Raw genomic sequence first — 12,438 nt, forward strand, 5'->3', positions numbered from 1 at the left:
CTCTCAAATAAATAAATAAGATCTTTAAAAGTAAAAAATTAAAAAAATATATATTTTATTTATTTATTTGTCAGAGGGAGAGAGAGTGTGTGTGTGTGTGCACAAGCAGGGGGTGCAGCAGGTAGAGGGAAAAGCAGGTTCCTGGCTAAGCAAGGAGCCTGATTCGGGACTCGATCCCAAAATCCTAGGATCATGACCTGAGCCAAAGGGAGATGCTTAACCGACTGAGCCACCCAGCCATCCCTCCAAGCATCTCAAATGAAAGAGAAAGATTTATGGCCACATATGGGGAAAACTCAGAACCCACAATCTGTGTGAAAGCCCTTTGTTAGTGACTGTTAGCGCTATCCTGACCCGCACTTAACTGATGTAGCAATTCCAAATTATCACTGTGTTTGGGCATGCAATTTTATAGTGACTTCCATTTCCTCTCTAAAATAAATAAATTTTTAATAAGGAAAGAGGCAAGGATGGATGGAGAAAAATGAAAAGTGCAATATGTCTGCATTGCACATGAGTGAGAATGAGGCAAGAAACTATTTTCTGAATACTGATCTAATAATGATGCAGATGACAAAATCCAGAGACAAATCAAGTATAGGGCAACAATCACAACCACATTAACTATGTAGAAAAATAGGCACTTTGTATGTGCTATAAATATTAGCACTCTGATTTACAGTGATAACAGGCACTGTGGAGTTTTTACGCTGTCAGAAATTCCACATCATATAATTTAATTCATCCAGCAACTTTCAATGACAAGGAAAGTGAGGGCTAGAATGTTTACCAACAAGGACCCCTCCCTCAGAGAACATGGGATCTTTCTGAGCACAGGGAACCTGTGAGGCTTCCTCTCTTAACTTCTCTTTCATTTCCTGGATCTCAAAATCAGCTTTCAGGTGCCAGGGTCTCTGGAACAGCCTATTAGTGAGACACACCAGACACTAAACTTCTGTACTAAATAGAATTGTTTAGGAATGCTCTCCAACCATGTCCTAAGATCAGGGTCCTCATGGTAGACGGCTACAGAGGCCTCGTCAAATCGAAGCAGGATCAAATCATGCCCATGCTAACAGAAATGAATCACATGGGATGCCCAGGTGGCTCAGTTGGTTAGGCATCTGCCTTTGGCTCAGGTCATGATCCGAGGGTGCTGGGATAGAGTCCAGCATGGGGCTCCCTGCTCAGCAAGGAGTCTGCTTCTTCTCCTTCTGCCCCTGCTTGTGCTCTCTCTCTCTTCTCTCTCACTCATTCTCTCTCAACTAAATAAATATGACCTTAAAAAAAAAAGAAAAGAAAAGAAATATCAGAAATATCACACTCTCACAAACAGGAGCCCTCTGAGAAGGTTCTGTTGGCAATTTGAGGAGGATGAGAACACTCCGAGGGTTACTGCCCACATACGTGTTGGTTACCCATTGCAACCAGACTTGTTCAGTCTCCTAAGTTGATGGTAGAAGACTATATAAACTTTATATTCAAACCATTTCCCACTTGTCAAGCATATTTCTGAGTCACTTACTCATTTGTCATCTTTATTCATAGCAAGATGTCCATTTGTGACAATTCATTGCTTTTCAGTGTGAAAAGAGAACACCAATGCTTAAATATGGGGAAAGTTCCATTTTCAACAGTTGAAGTAAACGACAGCATTTTTAAACTCATCAGTAAAAGAAAAGGAGGTTTGCAAATCCTCACTTTCCTGCTCATTCTATAAAGTACATTACCTCAAGATTATGAATTCTGAAGATTATAGAAACCATGAGCCTTTATCAGAGTACACCCAAAAAAAAAAAAAAAAAAAGATCATCCCTTTCAAAAATTGTATTTAGAAGCTTCAACAAATCACCAATGAATTACAGTCATTTATGAAATCCCATGTTGCAGTGTCTGGTTAACAGGCCAGGACAGGGCCCCAAGTACAATCAACTATTTCAAGGACAGAGCACCTGTGTGCAAGGGTGAGTGACTGCTTTGTCCTTCCTTAGCCCCCATTCTTGTAATTGCATTGCTGGCTGGCATAGGAAAGAATCAGGCTCATTTGGCCCTTGTCTGTTCTTGTCAGAGAAAGGGCTCCCTTTCAAACAAGTGACAAGTTTGGTGGGAATCTAGTCTGGGCAGCACAATTATATTACGGTTGCAAATACACAGCTTCTAACAAAGGAAGCAGAATATTATTTCCTAGGCAAAATGCTGTGATCTTTGTTTTTATTCTAAGGGAAAATCCCATATAAACAAAAAGGAAATGGTAGAGGTTAAATGAAATGTGGGAGCAAAACGTAGTATGTGCTTGATATACCCGGGCAAGACTTGCCACTGGCTGAGACACTGAATGGGCCTCAGAGAAGATTTCATTTCTTTCTACTACTTCTTAGAGGGTTAGAACTATTTCCAGAATCATCTTTGTTTTTTTCCTTCCACCAAATACCTTCTTTCTTGAAAGCATGATGTCGAAGAGAGAAAAGAAAAACCAAGGAGGAAAGAAAATAAGAAGAAACCTTCTAGCTCTTCCTCTTCGGCTTACTTGATGACTGGAGAAAACCTAGACTGGATAATTCAGAGATACAGATTTTAAGATGATTCCTCTTTTTTTCTTTTCATTAAGACTCTAGTTTTTAGTCCTCTTCTTTTGTTCCTTTTTTTCTTCCTTAATGTTCAGCAATTTCTCTTCTTACACACATATTTCCTAGGCAATTTATCCACATCCAAAAATTTAACCAATATCTGTCTACACCGGAAGTCTACAAATTTTTTATGAAAAGTGCCAGAAAGGAAATGTTTCTAGCTGCACCAACCATATGGTCTCTGTCACAACAAACCTATTTGCATTCAATTCTTCTTTGTAGAGTGAAAGCTGCCACTGATAATATGTAACCAAATGAGTATGGCTATGTTCCAGTAAAACTGTATTTACAAACCCTTGGTAGCAAGGATTTGGTCAGAAGGCCATAGTTTGTCAATACCTGATCTATACTAAAACATTTATCTGTAATCTAGAAGCTTCTGTTCACGTTCTTTCTACCTGACTGCTACAGTCTGAATGTTTGTGCCCCCCACCCCAAATCCATAGGTTAAAACCAATCTTTGAAAGGGGATTAGGTCCTGAGAGCAGAGCCCTCATGAATGAGATTAGTGCTCTTATTAAAAGAGGCCCAGGGAGCTCCCTTGCCCCTTCCAGCAAGTGAGGATAAAACGAGAAGTCTGCAACCCAGAAGAGGGCCATCCTCTGACCATGCTGGCAGCCTGACCTCAGACTTCCATCTCTAGAACTGTGAGAAAAAGTTTCTGTTGTTTAAAAGCACCACCTACTCTGTGATACGTGGTTACAGATCCTAAAAAGACTAAGACACTAACAACCTTCTTCTCTTCCCGATGTTTCCCTGCCCCTTCAAGCCTCTTTCACTACTTCCCCCTTCAAATTCCATGTCCCATATTTCAGGGTCTAGCAACACTGTCACTTCCACCTCCCATCCCAGTGACTTAGAAATTATCATTGACTAATCTGTTTTGTTTTTTTTTCCTCATCCCACTTTAGACAGTTTTGTCAAATTTGCCACCTAAATATATCCTGAACTTCCTCCCACAGAAGCACACTTGTAGCTTTAAAGTAGTAAAACATTACCTTTCCTTTCAGGTTTACCTTCCTTCAACCTCAGACAAGTGTGCTCTTTGTAAAGCGTTAAATATGATCACACTCTCCCCTACGCAATGTTTCAAAGGTCCCCAAGCCTGAAACATCAATTCTAAAGCAGGTTACAGAGCCTCAACTCAGACCTCATTAACTAGAAGCTCCAGTGATGATAATTAATCATTTCAAGTAATAATTCTTCAGCAAGACTGACACTGATGAGCCTACCACTAACCTACCTTTATACTAAATCCACATGCTTTGAATGTCCCCCAAATCTTCACAATGTAGTCCTGGACCACATCTTAAACCCGATCTGCTTCCGCAATCCCTCAGGCACATGCAAATGTTGTTGGTGATCGACACATACTCCACTGAATCTCTTTACTTTTGCGGGGAGATACACTGGCTCCAACTCTTCTTTCAGTCCCACAGCCAGCACCTGGAGCCATTTGTCAGAGAAATGCTCTCAGGTGACTGGGACTATTTTGTCTACTCATACAAGTACATGAGAATTAAGTCCCCTCAGGAGCAGCCCTTGATCAGTAATTGCAGGAGGAAGGAGATATATATTTACCAGCTCCACACCTCCTGATCTGGATGGCCCTTAAAATAAGACCTATGCTGTGTTCAAATCTACCACACGGGATCGAGCCAAAGGTACTCTCCCTGGGAATTTATTCAATCTTGCACTCTTGACTGGCCTCGGTGATGATTAATTTTATGTGTCAACTGGACTAGGCCAGAGTACCCACATTTTTGGTGAAACCACTGTTAGATGTTGCTGTGGAGGTATTTCTTAGATGAGATTAACATTTCAATCTGTAGACTTTGAGTAAAGCAGATTACCCTCCATAAGGTGGTTGTATCTCATCCAATTACTTTAAGGCCTTGAGAAAAAACAGCATGAGTTCCACCAGGGAAAAGAGAATTCTGCCTCCAGGCTGTCTTCAGATTCAGAGCTGCAAGGTCAACTCTTCTCTGGGTCTCCAGACTACCAGCGTGTCTTGCGGAGTTTGGACTTTCCAACCTGCACCATCACCTAAACCAACGTCTTACAATAAACCTCTCTCTCACCTCCTCCATGTCTCATCTCTTTCTTGCTCTCCTTCCTGCACTTCATATGTATTATTTCACTGTTAACACAGGATAACCTTGGTAGCTGAACACAGTAATAGCAACTAACCTGGGTAGTTAGTTATTCCAACATAGGATCAAAACTGAAGAGAAGGTCCATTATTTGCTCAAGGCTAGAGGAAGTTTCAGTATCTTTCAGAGCTTTCCACTCCAAATCTTGTACTTGTGACATTAATCTCAGTTCAAGGTTGTTAACAAAGTAAATTGCTACTGAAGTGTATATATATATATATATATATACATATATATATATATATATGCGCAGTATGAAGTCGGAGGTGCAGTATGTTGTCACTGTAAATGAATCAGCAAAAACTTGGAAAAATTTTATACCACAGGTTTAAAATAGTTGCACTTTAACACTATTGTTGCAAAAGGTGGTTTAAAAAAATGTGTATTTGTCTTAGTGTAGTTAAATGACAACAAACTTCTACTTTATCAATTTCTTATTAATATGTTGATGTTAATGGGATTAAAATATTTTTCCATTGGTAAAATACATCATGAAGAAAATTTTCACAATCAGATAATACGGAATTCTGATGATGCTGTATAAAATAAAACACCAATAAATGGAAGACACTGCATATTATTCAATCTTTATCAAATAATTTGTCCTACATTATTAAGATAATGTGGAAGTAGATAACATTCTACTGTTTCTGTTTCTTATAATACTATGATAATGCAAAGTATTATAAATAACTTATAAGAAATATATTGTTAAGGCTAACTAAAATAACATGAAAATGTAACCAAATGGTACTATTTTTAATGTTTGTAAACTTACAAAGTTTTTTTTGAAAAATCGTCCTCAGAATAAGAACTGAAATATTGAAAAAAAAATTTCCAACACTTCAAAAGGGAAAAATTTGCTATGATGTTAACATATTTAAAGTACAAGAGTCAATCTTTTTTTAAAATTTAAATTCAATTAATTAACATAGAATGTATTGTTTCAGGGTACAGATCTGTAATTCATCAGTCTTATATAATACCCAGTGCTCATTACAACACAATGTCCATCACCCTGCTACCCCATCCCCCCACCCAACTCCCCTCCAGCAACCCTCAGTTTGTTTCCTATGATTAAAAGTCTTTTATGGTTTGTCTCCCTCTCTGGTTTCATCTTGCTTCATTTTTCCCTCTCTTCCCCTATGATCCTCTGCCTTATTTACAAGAGTCAGTCTTAATCACACTTACTCAGAAGTAGGCTCTTTCACTCCTAGACCACTAAAACATTCTTAGTTGCCAGGAAGTCATGCACTATTATAACATATTAAAAATAAAACTGAAGTATTTAAAGATGTCATCATGTTGAGTGTTAAGAATGGTAGTCTTTTCAAACAACTGTATATTTTATAAAAAGTGAAAAGAAGTAAGAACACACTGATACTAAAGACCAAGCTAATTCAAAGAAACATAGGGCTTTCAAATCAGGATAGGCAGAGCATGGGGAGGGAACTCACTGATTTGGCTCAGTGTAGGAATTCAATATGAGAGCAGAGGTTAAGCTGAAGCAAAAAGGAAAAGGAACCATATAACTAGAAGAATTTATTCTATTGTGCATCTTCTATTAGACAATGTATAAGATCATAGAGTATTATCAAAATAATACTGGGAACAGGTATGATAAGCCCTATTATACATACAAGAAATCTATACTACAGATAAACTTAAAAAAAAAAAAAATACCCAGAATCAGATAGCAAGGAAGGATAATAATCAGAAGTCAAGCTGAGATCTGTCTCCTACAGAGGGCCCTTCCTTTCAACCACCACTCATTCTACCTCTTGCATCACTCAGGAGCTCAGAAGAGCAGATACAGAACCGTCTAAGACCGACCCTGTCTGCACAGCCAGAACCATGAATAGGCATCGAGCTTCTTAGGAGTTAAATTGTCTGTCAGTGATTTTGGATTGAGCTGAGAAAACCATCTCTATTGATGCCAGGCCAGGCCATGTTCCTTAGCTAACGAGCTTCTTATCTATGGCAGGACAATGAGTTATTAGAGGAGGTGAAGTTTTCAAACTTTCTGAATGGAAACTCTGAATGTTCAAAGTATTACATTTGAATAAATAAAAACCAGGTGGTAAATCTAAAAGCGTTCATCTAAAAAGTACTACAGGGTTTTCATGATAATTTGATGTGATGATATACAGGTGATAATGGTACCAAAGTGTGAATAAATGGGCACAGAATTCTGTCAATACATTCATCAGTGCCATTAACACACCGATGGCCTTAGGGCAGTTAACCTAGCACACCGGTCTTCATTATTAATCTCTTAAAGGCAAGGTTGGGCATGATAATCTCTTGTTTTTTATTTTTTATTGCTGTTCTTTCTGTTTTCCCTTATTCATCTCATTTGGATTTATAATTTTTTATATGCTTTGAAACGTTAGCCTAATCACTCCTTTACCTGGTATCACCAAAAATTAAGCACCAAAAATCAATTTTCAGATAGTGTAAGCCTTTTATCCGTCCAGAATTTTTTAAATTTTATAATACAATTTATTAAAGTTATGGACCAAATTACTCTACCTGTTTAAAAAAAAATTAACACATTCTTAATGTGTCTTATCATTACTGCAAATAGTCATTTTTAAAGAAGGCAAGATGCTTAAGAATCCAGGGCTATTGCTGCTATTCTAAATTCTCCCACACTGCAAATGATTGGATGACCCCTCCACTGTCTTTCCCTTTCCATCCCAACTCGCACCTTGTGATTTCCTTTCTGGAAGCCATAATATAATCATATTTCTAATCTCTGATCCACTGGGACCTAATCTAAGGAGAAAACAAGTAACTAAGCAAAAAAGTAATTGTATACATACACTCAAGCCCACTCTAAGTCCCCAATATGATTCTGTAAGCTTTTCCGCCTTGTCTCTATGTTTATAGTTAAATCTGTTTTATTTAATCCTGCTTTTTCTAAGAAGTTCAATTTCTTTCTTTAATTCTATCTGTTAAAGAGAAAATGGACTAACACTGGCTCTCCTGGTTCAAACAGGATTAGCTGAGATAATACACCTTAGGCAGTGTCTTGGGGAGACTGAGAAATAGTTTAGGATAATGAAGTCCATGTTCCCTTATGATAAACAAAATGATCCTTCCTATGTTTGACAGTATCTAGTTATGTTTAATCACTGTATGTATATCCACATACTTATAATTTGTTGACATTTACTGTATAAAAATGTTCTTCTTAGTGGGACATATAACTTTTTTTTTTTTTTTACATATAATGTATTATTAGCCCCAGGGGTGCAAGTCTGTGCTGACCCGTTTTTTTAAATCTAAGTCTCTCAGGTCTTGTCCAAAGTTTTTGAGAGTCATATACTATGATATGCTCACTTTGATTTAATAATTTACTTCTAATTAAATCTGAATAGGATATATTTAACCAGACCACAGTGACCAGCCAAAATAACTCTATTTCTAAACATAATAACATATTTGGGTTGCACTGTATAATGCCCTATGAACTTCCATACAAATTACTTTCTTTTTTTTTAAAGTTTTACTTATTTATTTATTTGAGAGAGAGAGCACATGAGCAGGGGGAGGGGCAGGGAGGACAGAGAGGGACAACAGATTCCTCAATGAACTAGGAGCCCAACACAGGGCTTGATCTCATGACCCTGACATCACCACCTGAGCCGAAAGGAAGAATCAGACTCTCAACTGACTGAGCCACCCAGACACCACTAAATTGTCTTATTTCTTAAAAAGTTAAATGTATGCCTTCTCCTTTTACTGTGCAGAAATCATATTCCCATAAAAGATTTATACATGAATATCCTTAGCCACTCTTTGTAATAACCAAAAATTAGAAGTCACTCAAATGTCCATCAATAAGTGTATGAGTAAATAAAATATGGTATATCCAAACAGAAAGCAATTGAGCAATAAAAATAAAGTAATACTGAGTTGAAGACCAAAAAAGTGTAAATGCTGTATGATTCCATTTCTAGAAAATGCAAACTAACCTAGTAATGTTAAAGTCAGTAGTGATAGTGGATAATGGTACAGGGATAGTCAGCAGTGACAAAAAGCAGATCAGTTGTAGCCTGATGCTGATCAGGGATACAGTAAAGATAGGGAGACTACAAGACTACAGGAAAGAACAAGGAAATTCTGGGGTTGTCCTATATATGTTCATGATCATGATCATGATGATGGCTTTACAGGTCACATACATATTTTTACATATGTGTAGATACATATGTATATATACATGTTGAAACTTACCAAATTGTACACTATAAGTATGTGCAATTTATTTTATGTGAATTGTAGTTCAATAAGTCACTTAAAATTTTTCAGTCAAATACGTTTTCTTTGTTTTCTATTCTATGTCAGTATTTTCCCTATAGAAGACTATGGTGGATTTAGTACAAACTTTATCATATTCAAGGATCTCCACCACTATTTTGAACAGGTGTCCTGCACTATCTATTCTCTGCATGGATATTATCTTCAATATTCATAACACAAGAGAAAACATTTCTCAATTTCTCATGCCAAAGATTTATGGTTAAAGTGGTATCTAATAACAGATTCCTAGCTGAGTGTCAAATAGCTCACCACAAAAATTAAAGGGAAAGCACTGAAAATACTAGTTACACATAATAGCACTGAAACCTTATACTAACATCAACCAATCATGAGAAGTTAGAATACCCACATTATAAAAATAAGGATAAATGGGACTTGTGTGAGAGATTCAGTGAATGCACCATGACACTAAAATAGAGAAAAATGTCTAGCCTCAAAGGTTAGGTAAGAAGAAAAAGAGGAATCTTGTTTCAAGATACAGAATAGTCCTCTCTACTTATGAGAACTGCTTTTACTATAAAAGCCTGACTATAACCTTTCACTAAAAATCAGTTAACTTTCATTCTGCAGAAAGCCAGGGAAATGCTGACTCTGATGAATTAGGCAGAGAACTGTTCTTTGGCAGACATAGTTTACTTGCATTTATGTAAACTTTTATATAAAGTTAGTTTAGAGTTCCAGAATATAAGACAATTGCTTATGAGAAGTTTCCATCACCGCTAATGAATTCTACTAAATAATGCTGGCTACATGGGTACCACGAATGTGCTCTCCAGTTGTGTATTTGAGAAAAAAGATTCCACAATATTCAAATCAATATGATGTCAAGGCAAGTCTGTTGTCAAATGTTGATTTGGATTTGATAAATTACTCATTCTTGAGGTATGAATATAAAGGAAAGAGAGTATGGAGTCCTGAATAAAACTACTCCAATAGTAGGTAAAGTGAACACTATTTTGTAGGCTCAGAGAAGGGGTGGGGGGGGGAAGCTAAAAATTATTTATTCCCAGAATGAAAGGGAAAAAAAAAACCTGAATATGGTTATTATTTGCACTCAAAATAATAAAATTAGAAAAGGATTCTATGAAATATGTGCAGAAATCCACAAGAAGAAAACCAGCTGAAATAAGACAGTAGAATATAATCAGAGATAAATGGGGGGAAAAAAGCTAAATATCCTGAATGACAGAAGGGAAAATTGCCAGGAAGCAAAAAGTTAAACAGTAAAATTAAAGTCCACCACTTTTGAACTTGAAAACCAAAAATGAGTATTAAAATAGACTTACTGAGTCAATGAATAAAAAAAATTTAGAATATGTGCCTGAAAGATAAAATGATAAAAATGCAAGAGAAATGTAGTAGGTATTGTTAGGTCGACGGCCCTGGGAATGCAGAAGGAACAATAAAATGACCGTCAGGCAGCCATCTTCCCCTATCCAGGACTTTTCCTCCAGAAGGACATCTGTCAAGGACATGACACCTTGAATAAACCAAAACTTACGCAAGAAACAGAAACCAACCACTTTGGGACTTTCCAACCCCCAACATCTAACCTTACCAAATATGGTTATGAGCCCCTGCCCTGCCTTGGCCCAATAAAAGCTCACTCAACCCCTTCCCATGTGCAACTTCCCCGATTCTCCTCTCCTGAGTTGCGGAACCTCAACTGAGGGCCCCTTTAATAAACCTCGCCTTGCATCTATCTCACCTGGTGTCACGTGTATCTCTCCTGTAAAACCTTACAGGTATGAAATACAAAGTTAAGATAAAAACTAAAAATTGAAGATGTTTACAATGAAAAAATAGAACATTAAAAGAAAAGTACAGTGAGATACACATTTTTTAAAATTGCTGTAACTTTCTTTGCATAGTAGAATCAAACTGTCCCAGATAATATTGATGAAAGGAGAATGACACACAAATCTAAGTATGCCATGTAAAGTTCAAGAACTAAGATAATAATGTTAAAAAATTATGCAAATAATTTGTTAGAAAAAAAAATGCTGTCTAAACATAGGAAAACCTGACCAGCTCCTGCTTCTCCTCTGCAAGATTAAATGGAAAAGAGACAAGATTAATGTTTTAAGAGGAAATTTTGTGAATCTCAAAATTCTGTTTCCAGATAAATCTTTTAATTAATGAAAGAAACCAAAAGATGATTTCATATATTAATGATCTGGAAAATATACAGAATGAATCCCACAGAAATGTGCACCTTAAAAGACTAAAACTTAAAAAAGACAAACTAAAGATAGATAAAGCATAGAAGCTACAATTGCTAGCATATATTTAAATACATGAGGCAAAAAAATAAAAAAGTAAACATTAGGAGCTTCTAGGTGGCTCAGATGGTTAAGTGTCTGCCTTCAGCTCAGGTCACGAACCCAGGGTCCTGGAACCTAGCCCTCCCATTGGGCTACCTGCTCAGCAAGGAGTCCACTTTTCCCTCTCCCTCTGCCTGCTTGTGTGCTCTCTCTCTCTCTCTCTCTCTCAAATAAATATATAAATAAAATCTTTTTTTTTAAATAAACAATGTAGCAAATGCGAACATTACTCATTAATTTATTCAACAAATATATGAGTACTCAGTTGGAACCATGAACTTCCTTTCAGGTGCTGGATATACTGTATTGAGTCAAATAAAAGAACCCATTAATTCATGGGACTTTTATATTTTAGTGGGAGAGACAATAAATAAGGTAAGTGTGTGTGTGTTATTCAAGAAAGTATTAAATTTTAAAAAGGAAGAATAAACTGAAAAAGAGGATGTGGATTGAAGCTGGTAGAAAAGGTGTATGTGTTTGTGAGTAGACTGGTCAGAGAAGTCTGCACTGAGAAGGTAACCTTTGAATGAAACCCAGGAGGAAGTGATAGAATGTAACATGCGAACATATGAAGGAAGAGTATTACAGACAGGTAGAAGAAACACTGCAAAGGTCTTGAGGCAACAGCATGTCTGCCATTTCTAGAAAAAGCAAGGCCACCAGTGTCGCTTGAGTGAAGGAATAAGGGAGAGAATATTAGGAGAAGGAGTCAGAAAAATAACAGAGAGCCAAGAGCAGATATCAGGGCATTCTTACATTGAGACATCAGAGAATGAAAAAGAACCAGGAAAATCGGTGGCCAACAAATTAAGTATCAGGCAAGTGAGGTATCAGATAAGCCAAAAGAAGAAAGTGCTTCAAGGAAAAACAACAGCTAGCTCAAATAAGACAAGAATTGGGAAACAACATTGGATTAAATGGGCTGGAGGTCATTGTGACTTTAACAGAAAGAGATTATTGGTATAATGAAAGTTAAATTTGATTAATGGGTTCAAGAGAGAATAG

The sequence above is a fragment of the Martes martes genome, assembly GCF_963455335.1.
Source record: "Martes martes genome assembly, chromosome: 1".
NCBI lineage: Eukaryota > Metazoa > Chordata > Mammalia > Carnivora > Mustelidae > Martes > Martes martes.